Source organism: Saccopteryx bilineata, chromosome 10 (genome assembly GCF_036850765.1).
Source record: "Saccopteryx bilineata isolate mSacBil1 chromosome 10, mSacBil1_pri_phased_curated, whole genome shotgun sequence".
In the NCBI taxonomy this organism is placed as follows: Eukaryota; Metazoa; Chordata; class Mammalia; order Chiroptera; family Emballonuridae; genus Saccopteryx; species Saccopteryx bilineata.
Genome location: NC_089499.1, coordinates 52,183,694 through 52,198,946, shown reverse-complemented (window position 1 = coordinate 52,198,946; position 15,253 = coordinate 52,183,694).

Sequence of the window (15,253 nt, the reverse complement as noted above, 5' to 3'; positions counted from 1 at the left end):
TGTCATGCACTCGTGAATATGGTGTGAATGAAACGATCTCAGTCAGCAGCTGTACTGCTCTCTGGGCACGAGGAGGTGAGGTGGCACAGCTGGGCCAGCACCCTGAACCGCAGTGGCTGGCGTGATGACGCTGAAGTCCTGCCACAGGAGATGATTCCTCAAGGAGGGCTGCAGCAACGGCCAGGATCCTCTGTTAAAATGGCCTCAGAAAGCTGATTCATGTGTGAGCTCAACAGATAGTTACAGAACATCTACCAGGAGCTGGTATTATAAAACCTTTAGATCAGCATTTCTCAACCTGTGGGTTGCGACCCACAGGTTGAGAACTGCTGCTTTAGACAGTCATGAGCTAACACATTAGTGGGTTTTAATTGGCAACTGGCCCACCTTGTTATTTTAATTTAAAATGGTTAACGAAGTGAAGAAGCAGGGAGCTGAATTAACAACCTGGTGAACTGGGGTTTTCATTCTAGTAGTTTGCAGGCTGGTGCCGTTAGGATGGATGGGGCACTTGTGAAAGAGCCCAGCGTGGCCCAGAGCTGTCCATGTGCTGTGTGACTCAGGGGAGCCGAATCCTCGTGCCAAGTGTCAAAGGGGTGTGAGTGCCAGGGGTGTGAATTTGTGGGGAGGGGATGAAGAAGAGCTCTTTAAGAAATAGCCCAGTTATAACCCCAGGGGAAGAGCACTAAACTTGGAGTCATGAGCCCCAAGTGAGAGTCTGGGCTCTGCCACCTGATGGCTGTATAAACTCAGCCACGTCACTTCCTCTCCCAGGAGAGAGGAGCTAACCCCGCGGTCCTGGTGCTGAGAGGCTGTAGAGAGCAGTGGTCAGAGGCCCTGACTCTGAAGCCTGGCTGCTGGGAACCAAACCCTGGACCTGCCACAGACAAGCTGTGTAACTTTGGGCAGGTTAACTAACATTTCTGTGCCTCAATTTCTTCTGTGAAATAATCATTTCTATCTGACAAGATTCCTTGTGAGACGTGAATAAGTGAGTATGTGTGAAGCGCCCAGAACGATTTCTGGCATTCGGCAAGTGCTACATAAGTGTTTGTTTCTTTAAATGGTGACTAAGTGGGATATTTAATTGTCAAGCCCATTATCTGCCACTACCTATGGAGGGGAAGGCTAGTGATTTTGGAGGGGATTTGCTGCAGGAACCCAGATTCGTGACAATGCAGATGGTGGGAACATCTGGGAGGTGGGGCCTTACAGCTGTGGCTTTGCTAATAACCATTTTTCTCTTTCCAGCCCAGACAAGAATACTCTGTGTTCTTTCCACTGTAATTTCTTGATTTTGCCACCCTCCCCTGTGTAATCAGGCAGCCCAACTCAGCTGTCTCAACGCCACTTCTCTGAGGTTCTTTCCAGCTGATTCATTAACACCTTGAGCTGTTGGCACGCCCTCAAACAAACCGGTCTCCTCTGTCCCCAGTGGCCTCGCGGGTACCATCGGGTGAGTCTCAAGGGCTGTGTCTGCTCTCGAGGTTCTGTCCGGGGGAACGGGACTCCCTCCTGCCGGGCACTCATGCCAGGATGAACAGCGCCATTGTCTGAGGCAGGGTTTCTCAGCCTTGGCACTACTGACTTCCGGGTCAGATACTCCTTTGTTGGGTGGCTGCGTATGTATGGTAGAGTGCTCATCCCTGCCACTGTCCACTGGATGTAGGTAGTTTTGTTTAGTTTGGGTTCCCCAGAAGAAGACCCTAAGACAAGGATTTCAGTACAAGGAGCTTATGTGGGAGATGCAAGGGAAATCAGTAGGGGAGCTAGGAAATTATATCTCAAAAAACAGATGCCAACAGAGGCTGTGTTATCAATCAGCCGCCACTGTAGGTGACTAGAGTGTGATCCTGCTGGGGACCTCTAGGGGGCAGTGTTGACCCACCCCTCTAGGGGGCAGTGTTGACCCACCCCTCTCTCCCCCTACTCCACAGGGTGAGGGAGCGAGGGTGTTTACACACCACTTCTAGTCAACCATGGCTTGCTGGCTGCTCCCACCCACCAGGACCTCTCCCCAGCACCTTCCCTCCCAGCTGTCCTACAAAGTATACCCCAGGATGCCACCCAGAAGACAGTCAGGTTCATTCTGTCTGAGACTGCTCACACGAGCAGACCCAGGATCTCCTATCTCATACTCCAAGTGAGGACCCTTCAACCCCCTTTGTAAAAGTAGTCTCAGAATCCCTGTGTAGCATTCTGCACTCTCCACCTAAAGACCATCCGCAGTTGCAAACTATAGGTCATCCTGTTTCCTTTCAGAACCACCCTGTGGCTCTGTGGCTCGAAGGAAAGCTTCCGCCTCGCTGAGTTCAAAGCACAACCTCTCAGCAGCTGTGTGATCCCAGCACATTGGAAGTCTCTAAACCTCCCACTCTCTTCTTCTTTTTTTTTTTTTTTTTTTTTTTTTTTTTTTTTTTTGTATTTTTCTGAAGCTGGAAATGGGGAGAGAGAGTCAGACAGACTCCCGCATGCGCCCGACCGGGATCCACACGGCACGCCCACCAGGGGGCGACGCTCTGCCCACCAGGGGGCGATGCTCTGCCCCTCCGGGGCGTCGCTCTGTTGTGACCAGAGCCACTCTAGCACCTGGGGCAGAGGCCAAGGAGCCATCCCCAGTGCCCGGGCCATCTTTGCTCCAATGGAGCCTTGCTGCGGGAGGGGAAGAGAGATACAGAGAGGAAGGAGAGGGGGAGGGGTGGAGAAGCAGATGGGCGCTTCTCCTGTGTGCCCTGGCCGGGAATCGAACCCGGGACTTCTGCACGCCAGGCCAACACTCCACCACTGAGCCAAACGGGGCTCCCACTCTCTTCTGAGAATTATGATGGACATCCAAGGAGAGTGGATACTAGCACTGTGTCTGGTATCAAATCCTCAGAGTCCACTCACTCGAAAAACATGTAGCTAACAAATCTCACCCTCCTTCCATTTGAAAAAAAAACATCACTGTCATTGATTAACAGCAATAACTAATGAATTGAGCTCTTGCCATGTGCACTAATTTGTGCATTCACTCACTCACTCCCAGGAGTACAGAAACATCATCACCCACTTTGCAGAGAAGGAAACTGAGTCATGGCAAGATGAAGTCACTTGCCTGAAGTCACACAGGGTATGTGGCAGAGCCAGGATGAATCTGAATTTATGCAGCCCAATTTATATCTCATCTTCTCAAAAACACACATTTCAAGACTTCCTGTGTTTAATAGAAGTATAATGGCCTTCAACGTCAAATTCAAAAGCACTCAAAATCCAGCTAATAGCTGCCATATTTCTTGACTCAGCTCTGCATGAGTCATTCTTGTGCACACAATAGCCACTACTAATCGCTTCCAGTAGATAAGAGCAAGCAGATGCTGTCATCCACCTCCCTGCTGGCAGAACTGACACTCAACTTGACTGAACCCACATCACAATCCTAGACTTTTCCCCCTGGGGGGGCGCAAGCCCAGAGGTACAGGGGTCCAGACCTGGATAGCTCATGGACATCTATAACAAGGCACACATTTTTTCTGTCATTCTCCACTCACAGGATTTTCTGACTGAACATCCTTTCTACTATTTTTCTCTTAGCAGACATGAATCGATGTGGTATTACCACCCATTCTGCATTTATTCAATAAACAAATATCTAGAGAGCCCCTACTGGGCATCGGGCACTCGTCTTGGAAACGCTGAATTCAAAGGAATGATTTATTCCTGGTTGTTACTCATTTTCCATGAATCCGTGTCTTCCCAAAGTCTTTTTTGGTCTCTGAAGGGGCCAGTTACAGTTAATTCCTCAGAACATATTGTCAGAAACATTGAAAGGCTCAACAACTCCCCACATAAGGTGACTCTTTTAAAAGGAAAGACTGGCCTGTTCAGATCCCTTTAGAAGCCCCCTCTCCGTCCTGCAGCCCCGCCCTGGACAGTATGTGAGGCTGCTGGTTTTCCTGCCACGAGTGCACTCTCCTTTAGTGTACTGTCCTCCTCTCTTGGTTTGCAAGCTCCACTGCCCTCGGTCTCCTTGTCCCAACTCCAAAGCCATTTTCTCCTCGGCACCTCTCCAGGGCAAGATGCCTAGTACCTGCCTCCAATGTGTGTTTTCCCCACACCAAGCAGTTCTGCAACACTAGCGAAGGGTCCTACAATTCAACCTGATTCTGACACTGCCTACCTGGAGTCAGCCTCAGACCCCACAGGTGAGGAGCTCAGTCTCACAAGACTGTCCCCCCAAATGCACACACATTTCAGATGCCAGTTACAAATCCAGGTTGCCACCTGGCCTTCTGACCAACTGGCTATAGGTTCAAAGTCTCTACTACCCCCTCCTTGGGTTCCATTAATTTGTTAGAGCAGCTCAGAGAATTCAGAGAAACAGTTTACTTAGTAGTTCACCAGTTCACTGGAAAAGGATATAACTCGGGAAGCCAGGAACACGGTCTAGGGAGGGGACGGACCTGCTCCGAATGTACCACCCTCCCTGGATCTCCCGTGCTCACCAAGATGGACGCTCTCAGATGTTTGTCCTTTGGGTTCTTATGGAGGCTTTATGACACAGGCAGGACTGACTAAATCACTGGTGATAGAACTCAGTGTCCAGGAGAGTGGGGATATGGGACTATGCTAGGAATGGGGACAAAGACAAAATATATACTTATTATAAATTAAAGCATCATACGGCCCCTTTCCTACACCCTTACCACTTCCCTCCCCCCAGCTTTCTCAGCTCCAGGGAACCGACCACCCAGACCACTCTTTGCCTGGTCCACTAACTGGGGACAAAACCAAGGTCTGTCCAAAGGGTATCCTATTTCCCCTAATAAAACTAATTCTTCCTAGACCAAGGGTTCTTTTTTTCTACAACACTCTATTAAACTTCTGACAGTGGTTGCCTACCCATCCTATTATCTTTGTCTCCTTTGAGCTGGGGTTACATTTAAACTAACGGTTGGGACATTTTCTTTCCTTTCAGCCCCTCAGCAGCTAACCCTACACTTCAAACTCCGACACCAGCCTCCATAACTACCAAAGGCTATCTCCCTAATTTCCAATCTGTCAAGCTTCCTTCTTGTTGTAAATATACATCTTGTCACGTTTCTTGTCTGAGTCCTGAAAAGGATCTGCTGTTTCCCATAAAAGAATAACCACGACTAAGCAATTTCACGAGAGCGTTGGCCCTTCTGCTCTTGGAAAGTCGGCTGCTCTTCTTACTACGAGAGCTGTTCTAGCCTGAGTCATTTCAACACTACACTCGGCCCTCCCTCCCGTAACAGGCACACTGGGATACGTGGAGCTTTATGAAGACGATCAGGGGTCACAGGGAGGAGTCACAATGCACAGCCGATAACATTCACCCCCAAATTCCCACCATGAATCCCTTCTCTCCCTCAGGCTGTCACCCTGGCCCCCATCTCCAGGGGTCCCATGGCCTGACCTCCTTGTCCCCACTGCTAGACTGCTGGTTCTTAGAGTGAGAATCTTCGAGAAGAGGAGCTTGAAAATCACTAATGCCGCGTTCTAGCCTAGAGATACTGCTGTAATTGATCTGGACTGTGGCCTGGGCATTGAGATTCTCCACAAGAGGTGGTGCAGTAAGTCAAGCATTGACCTAAACACTGAGGTCACTGGTTCAAAGCCCTGGGTTTGCCTGGTCAAGGCACACACGACAACCAATCAATTAACAACTTAAGTGAAGCAACTATGAGTTGATACTTCTTGTTCCTCCTGTCTCTCTCCTCTATCTGTAAAATCAATAAATAAAATCTTTTTTTTTTTTTTTACAGAGACAGAGAGAGTCAGAGAGAGGGATAGATAGGGACAGACAGACAGGAATGGAGAGAGATGAGAAGCATCAATCATCAGTTTTTCATTGCGACACCTTAGTTGTTCATTGATTGCTTTCTCATATGTGCCTTGACTGTGGGGCTACAGCAGATGGACTAACCCCTTGCTTAAGCCAGCAACCATGGGTCCAAGCTGGTGAGCTTTGCTCAAACCAGATGAGCCCATGCTCAAACCGGCAACCTCGGGATCTCAAACCTGGGTCTCCACATCCCAGTCCGACGCTCTATCCACTGCGCTACCACCGGTCAGGCAATAAATAAAATCTTTTTTAAAAAAAGTTGTCTTTAAGAAAAGCGTGGCCCCAGTCAGTTGGCTCAGTGGATAGAGCATCAGCCTGGTGTCTGGACGTTCCAGGTTCGATTCCCAGTCAGGGCACACAAGGAAAGCAACCATCTGCTTCTCTCTCCTCCCTCTCTCCCTTCTCTCTCTCTTCCCCTCCCACGTCCAGTGTCTCAATTGGTTTGAGTGTCAGCCTCAGGCACTAAAAATAGCTCAGTTGATTCAAGCATCCCCCCCAGACAGGGGCTGCCGGGTGGATCCCAGTCAGTGTGCATGCAGAAGTCTGTCTCACTATCTCCCTTTCTCTCTCCTTAACAACAAGGAAAAAAAGCCGACCTGTGGTGGTATAGTAGATAGAAAGTAAACCTGAATGCTTAGGTTGCTGGTCGGAAGCCCCTGGCTTGCCCAGTCAAAGCGCATATGAGAAACCAACTACTACAAGATTCTTCACAGCCCTAGGGACTACAGCCCCATACTCTGGCTGTTCAGCCCCTCCTCACTTAGGCTAAGCGATTCAGCAACATACGCAAAACTGAACATCCAACTTCTCTCTGAGGCATTAAGGCAAATGATCTCCAGCTTTCCAGAGTCCCTACCACTCCTTATTGACCCCCACACTATGACTGAGCACCCCTCAATACCATCATTCATGTGTGCCCTGCCAGTTTTCCCACATCTAAAAGGAGAGGGGTGTGTCCTCATGTCATCCTCTTATATCATTCCTATGCCACAGGTCAGAAAACTCAGGTTCAAGGTCATACAACTCATGACTGGAAGATCCATTCAGGTAGGTTTGACTCAGAAACCCACGCTTACAGAAGTCTGCGTTCTCCTGTGAGCTACTTTAGTTCTCCACCCTATTCTACTCTCCCAGCTCTGGCTGTGGAGAGTCCCGTTTTAGAGAAGTCCCAAATCTGCTTTTTGTCTTCAAACATAGCATTCGTGGGAAAAGAGAGGGAGGGAAGTGAAGTCTGGGGCTGGATGCGTTTTGGCTGCCCAGTAGGCTCTGCTCAGCTTGGGGCCAGCAGTGTCTCTGCTGTCCAGACAGACTGCCCTGGCATGCGGGACCCAGAATCCCCACAGAGCCCCACAGCCCCACAGAGGCTGCAGGCTCCAAAGAAATCAGGTGCTCATATGTCAGCAGGCAAAAATCAAAAGCTCCCTGGAGACCAGCAGTGTGGGGTTTGGAAAGTACTCAGAGGGCAGACGGGAGGCAAGGGCCTGGAACACAGCCCTAACGTGGAGCAGACGGAAGGGAAGCCCTCTGAAGACAGAGGCGGGGCCGCGAGCCAAAGGACTCATGCGGCCTCTCTAAGCTAGGAAGGCAAGGAAATGGGTTCTGAGGGCCTGCTACACCTGGACGTGAGGATTTCTGGACTCGGAAGTGTAAGACAGAAATGTCTGGTTATTTTATAGTAAGTTACCATCCATTACAGCAGCAAAAGGAAACTAAACACTGTTAGAAATTTCGGTTTTCCACTGTACACTTTGCAACAAAGTAACAAAGTACCACAAACAGAGGACTCAAACAACCCTTTGAGTTCAGGAGGCAACGAGTTCAAGATCCAGGCATCTACAGGCCCACACTCCCCCTGAAGGCGCTAGGGCAAGGTCTCTCCCAGAAGTCTCTCCCGGCTTCTGCTGGTTCCTCGGCTCATGGCAGCATGATTCGTCTTCACACAGTGTTCTCCTTGTGCACATGTCTGTCTCTGTGTCCACATTTCCCCCTTTTTGTAAGGACATAGTCATATGGGATGAGCTCATCTTAACTTGATCATCTACAAAGACTATTTCTGAATAAGATCGCATTCACAGGTACCGGGGGTTAGAACTGCAACATCTTTTGGAGGGAACACAGTTCAAACCATATATAATTTTACTCATGAAAGTTGCCCACCTTTATAAAACCCGGGGAGGGAGGAGGCCAATAATTCCTTGCAAAAATCAGCGATCCCAACGTCCTCATGTTGCTCTTGCCTTGCTCAGGGCAGCAGTGTGCATCCAGCTGCTCACCGGAACTTGATCACTCTGCGGGCCTGTGGGTGCCTCTCTCATCTCCTGCAAGGCAGTGAAATCCTCCCGGGCAGGAACCACGTTGGTCCCCTGCCCGTGGTTTTCTTGCTGCTCGCCTACCCTGTGCAGACATGGTGCCGGGCCCCCTGATGGTCACTGTCTCTCCCTGTCTGCTGCCCCAGCAGGGCTGTGCAGTCCCCAGGTCAGGGCCGGTCATCTTCACCACCGTACCCTCAGCCCCCAGGACGTGCCCACGCCCAGTAAGTGTGTGTTGAAACAATACATCGTTCATCTTTCTTCCCAGCTGCTGCGCCCAGCAAAAACACCAGCTCTCAGTTGCTGCCTGTTGAGTGGAAAAACAGTCCCAGAAAGCGTCCTCGACACAGAGGAGCTGAGCTCAACCTGTTTCCAAACCAGGCATTGTTTGTGAAGTGGGCATTCTCAGAATGTCCAGGACTCCTCCTGCAGTTCAGCTCCCCGGCTCAGGCAACATTAAACTGGAACCAATTCTTTCTGAAGCCGAGACACAGATCCCACAGGAGACGAAGTAGACAGCTACAGGGGCATCGTAGCCCCTTGTGAACTCAGCAGAATGATGTTTCAGACCAAACCGTCCCCTCCAGGGCACCCCGCCTCTGGGACATCAACGGGGGTGCAGATCGGCCACCACGTAGCTCAAAGAGAAATGCAGAAATCCAGCCTGCACAACCCGGTTCAGACACCAGGTCTTTATGGATGTTCTCAGAGAGCAAGCTGAAGGAAAACAGCCGACGCCTCTCCCCTGCCTGCGCCTGCAGCCGCTTCCCTTTCCGGGAGCCTGCTCTGGTGTCTCCACAGTGCTGTCACTGTGGGTCCTTGAGGCTGGCAGTGCTCCCAGCTGACCTGGGAGGCAGAGTGAGTGGACTCTAGATGAGCAATGTCAGAGCCAGTCTCCCCAGTTGGCAATTACCTCTGAGAGGACCATGGGTTCATTTACTCCAAAGAGAGGTAAGGGTTCAAGGCACCCCAGAGAGGTGGGGGACTCAAGGCAGAGGTGTTCTTCCCCAGGAGGGAGAAGGCAGGAGAGTACAGCTGTGCTGGCTCAGACCTGGGCCAGACTGGCCAGAACACGACTCGGGAATGACTCCATCCTGGGGCCGGGTCGGCAAACTACAACCCAATGGCCAAAATCTGGTGGCCGCTTATTTTCATATATAAAGTTTTACAGGAACACAACCATGTCCCTTGATTTCCACACTGTCTATGGCTGCTTTGCAGCTACAATGGTAGAGTTGAGTCATTGTGACAGAGACAGCACGGCCTAAAGCCAGGGTCAACTTCATGGGCACACAATCCGCAGGACCCCGGATCAGAAGATGCCCACAAGCTTGCCTTAATGCTCTGCTGCTGCCATTCTGAAATTCTTAATCATTTCTGAGCAAGAGCCTCTTGTTTTTGTTTTTCACCAGTTGCTGTAAATCAGTGAGTTTCCACTGCCGGTCCGTGGACTGGTGCCATCTGCCAGAAATTTTGTGCTAGTCCGTGAAAGAGTTAACAACCCTGATGTTGTATGAAGATTATAGAACTCTATAAATAATATAGGCAGATCTACCTAAAATATGTACTATCTGGCACCAAAGTTTGCCTATCCCTTGACTTTTCTAATCCTAGACTACCTTTTAATCTTTGCCTTAATAATTCTGGCCTCAGGAAGCTCACCCCTTTCTGAAGCAGCTTGTTACACTTTTGGAAAACTGAGTGTTTCTGGTACCGTTAACAGTAATTCTATCAGCTATTCTTATCAAGAGGGCCTACTATGAGCCAGGCACTAGTTTGAGTGAAGCCAGGGATTTCCATTTAATCATCAGTCTTTCAGACCATCCAGAATAAATCTTATCTCATAAACCTTCAAGGATCTGAGTAAAGTTCTGTCCCTCCTTCCTGAATATTCCCTTTTCCAGCCAAAAATTGTTCTGTTCCTCATAAGACATGTTTCAAGAATCTACACCCTCTTATTTACCCTCTTTCAATAGGACCTAGTTCCCCAAAATCCCTCTTAAACCATGGAGCCCAAACAAGGCTCCAAGTATAGTCTGACCAGTGCAGATATGAGTAAAATAGTCACCTCCATCTATCTCTCTTAATGCATCCTGACATCACAGTGTCCATTTCGGGAACCATTCCAAAGATCACCAATATATCTGGTAGGAATCAGGTACCAACATCTGGTAAGAAAATATGGTTTTCTCATACTTATTACATAGATGAGAAAGCTGAAGCTTGGAGGAGAATGACTGGCATGTGGCAAATTATTCCCAGTTCTTTCTCTTAATCCCAAACTCTTCCCCTCCATCGACCAAGACTCTGGTCCTCTGTTTCTTCACTAAAATGCAGAAGTGAGTCTCTTCCAGCTGTAATGCTGTGGTTTGTCTTCTAAACGCAACTCCTGAAAGCCAAGTGGTAAACAGAAAATAGGAGCCCTTTGCCCAGATCTAAACCCCTAGGAAAAAACAAAAACTTGACCTTTTCAATGACTCGTCCTAGCCTTACTTTTTCATAAGTGATATATCTTGCTGGTGAATGGTAGCTCTACGTCTGCCCGTTAACTGAGTCTTCAGATTGAAGGGCTACGACTTTCTCAGTGAGTGAGTCCATATCCTCTTTCCAATTATTTCCTCTTTCACACTCCACAAATTTCTATCTTCTTAAACATCCCATTTTCAAAGATTTTTCTCTCTCTCCCAAACAACAACAACAAATGCCTTTAAAATTAGAAGCAGGGTCCTCCATAAAACCACAGGCAGAAAATAAGCTCGGGGAGTCGCTCTCCCTCCTTCCTTTACGTGTCTCAGGTCAGACGCATCACCCCGGGGCTGATGGGAAAGCTTCCTCTTTCAGTGTGCTCTTCACAACGTTTTCTCCATGGGTCCCTGGGCCTGGTGGGGCCCCGTTAGGTTTTCTCCCCGTGTGTGAGACACCTGGCATGTTCACCATCCACTTTTTTTTTTTTTTTTTGTATTTTTCTGAAACTGGAAACGGGGAGAGACAGTCAGACAGACTCCCGCATGCGCCCGACCGGGATCCACCTGGCACGCCCACCAGGGGTGATGCTCTGCCCACCAGGGGGCGATGCTCTGCCCCTCCGGGGCGTCGCTCTGTTACGACCAGAGCCACTCTAGCTCCTGGGGCAGAGGCCAAGGAGCCATCCCCAGCGCCCGGGCCATCTTTTTGCTCCAATGGAGCCTCGGCTGCAGGAGGGGAAGAGAGAGACAGAGAGGAAGGAGAGGGGGAGGGGTGGAGAAGCAGACGGGCGCCTCTCCTGTGTGCCTTGGCCAGGAATCAAGCCCCGGACTTCCGCACGCCAGGCCAACACTCCACCACTGAGCCAACCGGCCAGGGCCCACCATCCACTTTTGACAGGTGAGAACATGAGGCACAGAGAAGGTGAACAGCTGAGCCAAGGTCACAGAGCTGGTTAGTGATGGGGCCAAGAAAGACCTCAAGACTCACGGTTCCTGGGTTAAGTGCTCTTTCAACTACCTCATCTTTGGAGATAGGATTGTCATAGTGAAATGAGAGACGGCTCTGCCTCCGATGTCTGCCTCTCCACACTCTGCCTCTCTTATTCTGGTCATCCCTCTGGTTCAGCTGAAGTGCTGCCACCTACAGAAAGCACTCCCTGGTCACCTTAGGCCACAGCATTTTCTTGCTTTGAAATCCAAAATCTGTATTAGCTGCCCCACTACCGTGGCCCTCGTCACTGACCACCAACCCAAGGCTGCAACAGTTTCACATGACAAAGGAACAACTTACACCTCCATGGGGCTTTAGCATAACACCAGCACTCAGTGAACCACAACAAACAGTAGTTGCTATGCCTTCTATCATGGTCCCAGTTATTATGACTGTGAAACAAGCTACCCCCAAATTTAGTGGCACTAAAAGAAGTCTAAAACTCATGGAGGCCTTAGCCGGTTGGTTCAGCAGTAGAGCATTGGCCTGGCATGTGGAAGTCCCAGGTTCGATCCCCAGTCAGGGCACACAGGAGAAGCAACCATCTGCTTTTCCACCCCTCTTCCTTCTCTCTCTGTCTCTCTATGTCTTTCTCTCCCTCCCTCCTCGTTCTGCACCTCCCACAGCCATGGCTTGAATGGTTTGAGCAAAGTTGGCCCGGGCACTGAGGATGGCTCCATGGCCTCACCTCAGGTGCTAAAATAGCTCGGTTGCCAAGCACCAGAGCTGTGACCCCAGATGGGCAGAACATCACCTGGTAGGGGGCTTGCCGGGTGGATCCTGGTTGGATGCATGCAGGAGTCTCTGCCTCTCCACCTCTCACTTAAATATATATATATATATATATATATATATATATATATATATATATATATATATATATATGGCTCATGGACACTGTGGTTACTATATTCAAGAAAGGCATGGAGAAAACAACTTGTCTCTGTTCCATGTTGTCTGGGCTACAGCCGGAAGGCATGAAGGTTTAAGGTGACTTGAAAATAGGACTGGAGTCATTCAAAGCCTCATTCACTCCCATGTTTGAAGGTTGATATTGGCCAACAGCTGTGGTGGGCCTCAGTTTCTTTACTGTGGTTTCTCCACAAGGCCTAGTTTGGACTTCCTCACAATATGGCTGAGTTCCAAGGGCAAAAATCCTGAGACGACAGAACCAGGACGCTGGATCCTTCTATGGCCTGGCCCAAAGTCACAGTGCATCAGTGCTGCTGCCCCATGAGTCAGTGATCTAACCCCCCATCCAGATTAAAGGGGAGGAACACACACCTATCTCTTGGTGGAAGGAATGTCAGTCTCATTCCCATTGTAAGAGCATAGAGGCAGCCATCTTTGAAAAATACAATCTTCCAGAAGCATTACTATCATCTGCCATCATCACTTCTCCTTTAGGATGAGTCTCTTCCAGGTGGCTCCCCCATCCCTGTGACAATACCACTGCCCAGCTTTTCACCCCATCTGGTCCCGCAGTGGACGAGGCTCAAGCTCAAGTTCAGATTCCTGCCGTATTCCATGTGAACACAAGCAACAACATTGTTTCTTTGTCACAATTGCTTTGCAGGTGGGGTACATCTCCCTAGGACCCAGAGGCCCAGACCAGGGGATAAAAAACAAACAAACAAACAAAAAAAACTACAGACAATTCCCAAGAGATTTAACAACAGAGTTTTTGCTTGTTTTGTTTTGTATTTTTCTGAAGTGAGAAGCAGGGAGCAGAGACACAGACTCCCGCATGAGCCCGACCGGGGTCCACCCAGCATGCCCACCAGGGGCGATGTTCTGCCCATCTGGGACGTTGCTCCATTGCAATTGAAGCTACTCTAGTGCCTGAGGTGGAGGCCATGGAGCCATCCTCAGTGCCAGGGCCAACTTTGTTCCAATGGAGCCTTGGCTGCGGGAAGGAAAGAGAGAGACAGAGAGAAAAGAGAGGGGGAGGGGTAGAGAAGCAAATGGGCACTTCTCCTGTGTGCCCTGGCTGGAAATTGAACCCGGGACTTCCACACACCAGGCCAACACCCTACCGCTGAGCTAGCTGGCCAGGGCCTACAGAGTTTTCTTGATGCCAATCCTTTATGCCTAGTGACATTGTGATGGCTGACAATGCGCTCAGCTAAAAAAATAAATAAAAATAAAAAAATCCATTTTTAGCCTTCTTTGCCAAGAAATAAACAGAAGTTGTCAAGTGAGACTTCTGAAAAATCTTTCTATTGGAGTTCACTCAGCTGGAAGAGGCTTTTCCTTTCCCTGCCCTTTCCTTTATTCCCGTGTAGACACAGATACAATGGCTGGAAGAGCAGCAGTTATCTTGTGCCTTTGAGGTGGCTTTGACAATAGCAGGACAGAAAGACGGAGGTCTGGGTGCCTAATAACATCATGTAGCCACCACAGAAGTTCTGAACTACCTGTTCGTGTTATGTGGGAGAGTAAAAAAGTCCCTACTTCATACAAGCCACTATCATTTTGCATCTTTTTTTTTTTTCTTTACAGGGACAGAGAGAGAGAGTCAGAGAGAGGGATATATAGGGACAGACAGACAGGAATGGAGAGAGATGAGAAGCATCAATCATCAGTTTTTTGTTGTGGCTCCTTAGTTCATTGATTGCTTTCTCATATGTGCCTTGACCGTGGGCCTTCAGCAGACCGAGTAACTCCTTGCTTGGGCCAGCGACCTTGGGTCTAAGCTGGTGAGCATTTTTTATTTTGCTCAAGCCAGATGAGCCCGCGCTCAAGCTGGCCACCTCGAGGTCTCGAACCTGGGTCCTCGGCATCCCAGTCCAACGCTCTATCCACTGCGCCACCACCTGGTCAGGCTCTGAGGCCCCCTTTTTTAAAAATATATATATTTATTTTATTTTTTTTTTACAGGGACAGAGAGAGTCAGAGAGAGGGATAGACAGGGACAGACAGATAGGAACGGATAGAGATGAGAAGCATCAATCGTCTCATTTTGCATCTTTAGTATCAGTAAGTAGCCAAGCACATTTACTGCTGGGGCCCTTATTGCCTCCACTCTTTGAGTAGTCTTCCTGCCTCAGACCTCACCCAGTCCCAGCCGCCGGGGATATTCCCCACACACAAATCTGATCAAGACCCTCCACTGTGCTGCGGTCTTCAGTGGCATCCCAGCACCTCCAGATAAAATGCATACTCTTCAGAACGACATTCGGGATCCTCACACCCAGCCCCCAGTGGAGCCACACCTCAGGCCTACTCCCCAGACAACCCATGCTCCAGCCCTGCACACTTCTCAGCATTCTAGTTCTAACCAGTTAAGGTGACCAATCGTCTTCCTTTAGGGAGGACAGTCCTTCTTTGGTAAGTTCTGTCCTTCCTCAAAAAGTGGTCTCCTACATGTCCTTCTTTTTGATATTGGAAGACTAATCTGTAAATGTCTATATTCGATCGATGTAGAATCGATCCATTGTGTGTAATGTGACGTATTTGTATTTGACATGACGATTTGTCAAGGCTCAGTATCTAAATGAGTACTTTTTTCTTACAATTATTATTAAAAATTAATAGGCATGTAAGCATAATTACAATATAAAATATTACAAATGTTTTTATTATGCATTTATCATATTATAGTATATTATTGTTGCAATGAATAAAATGTTTCTTTTAT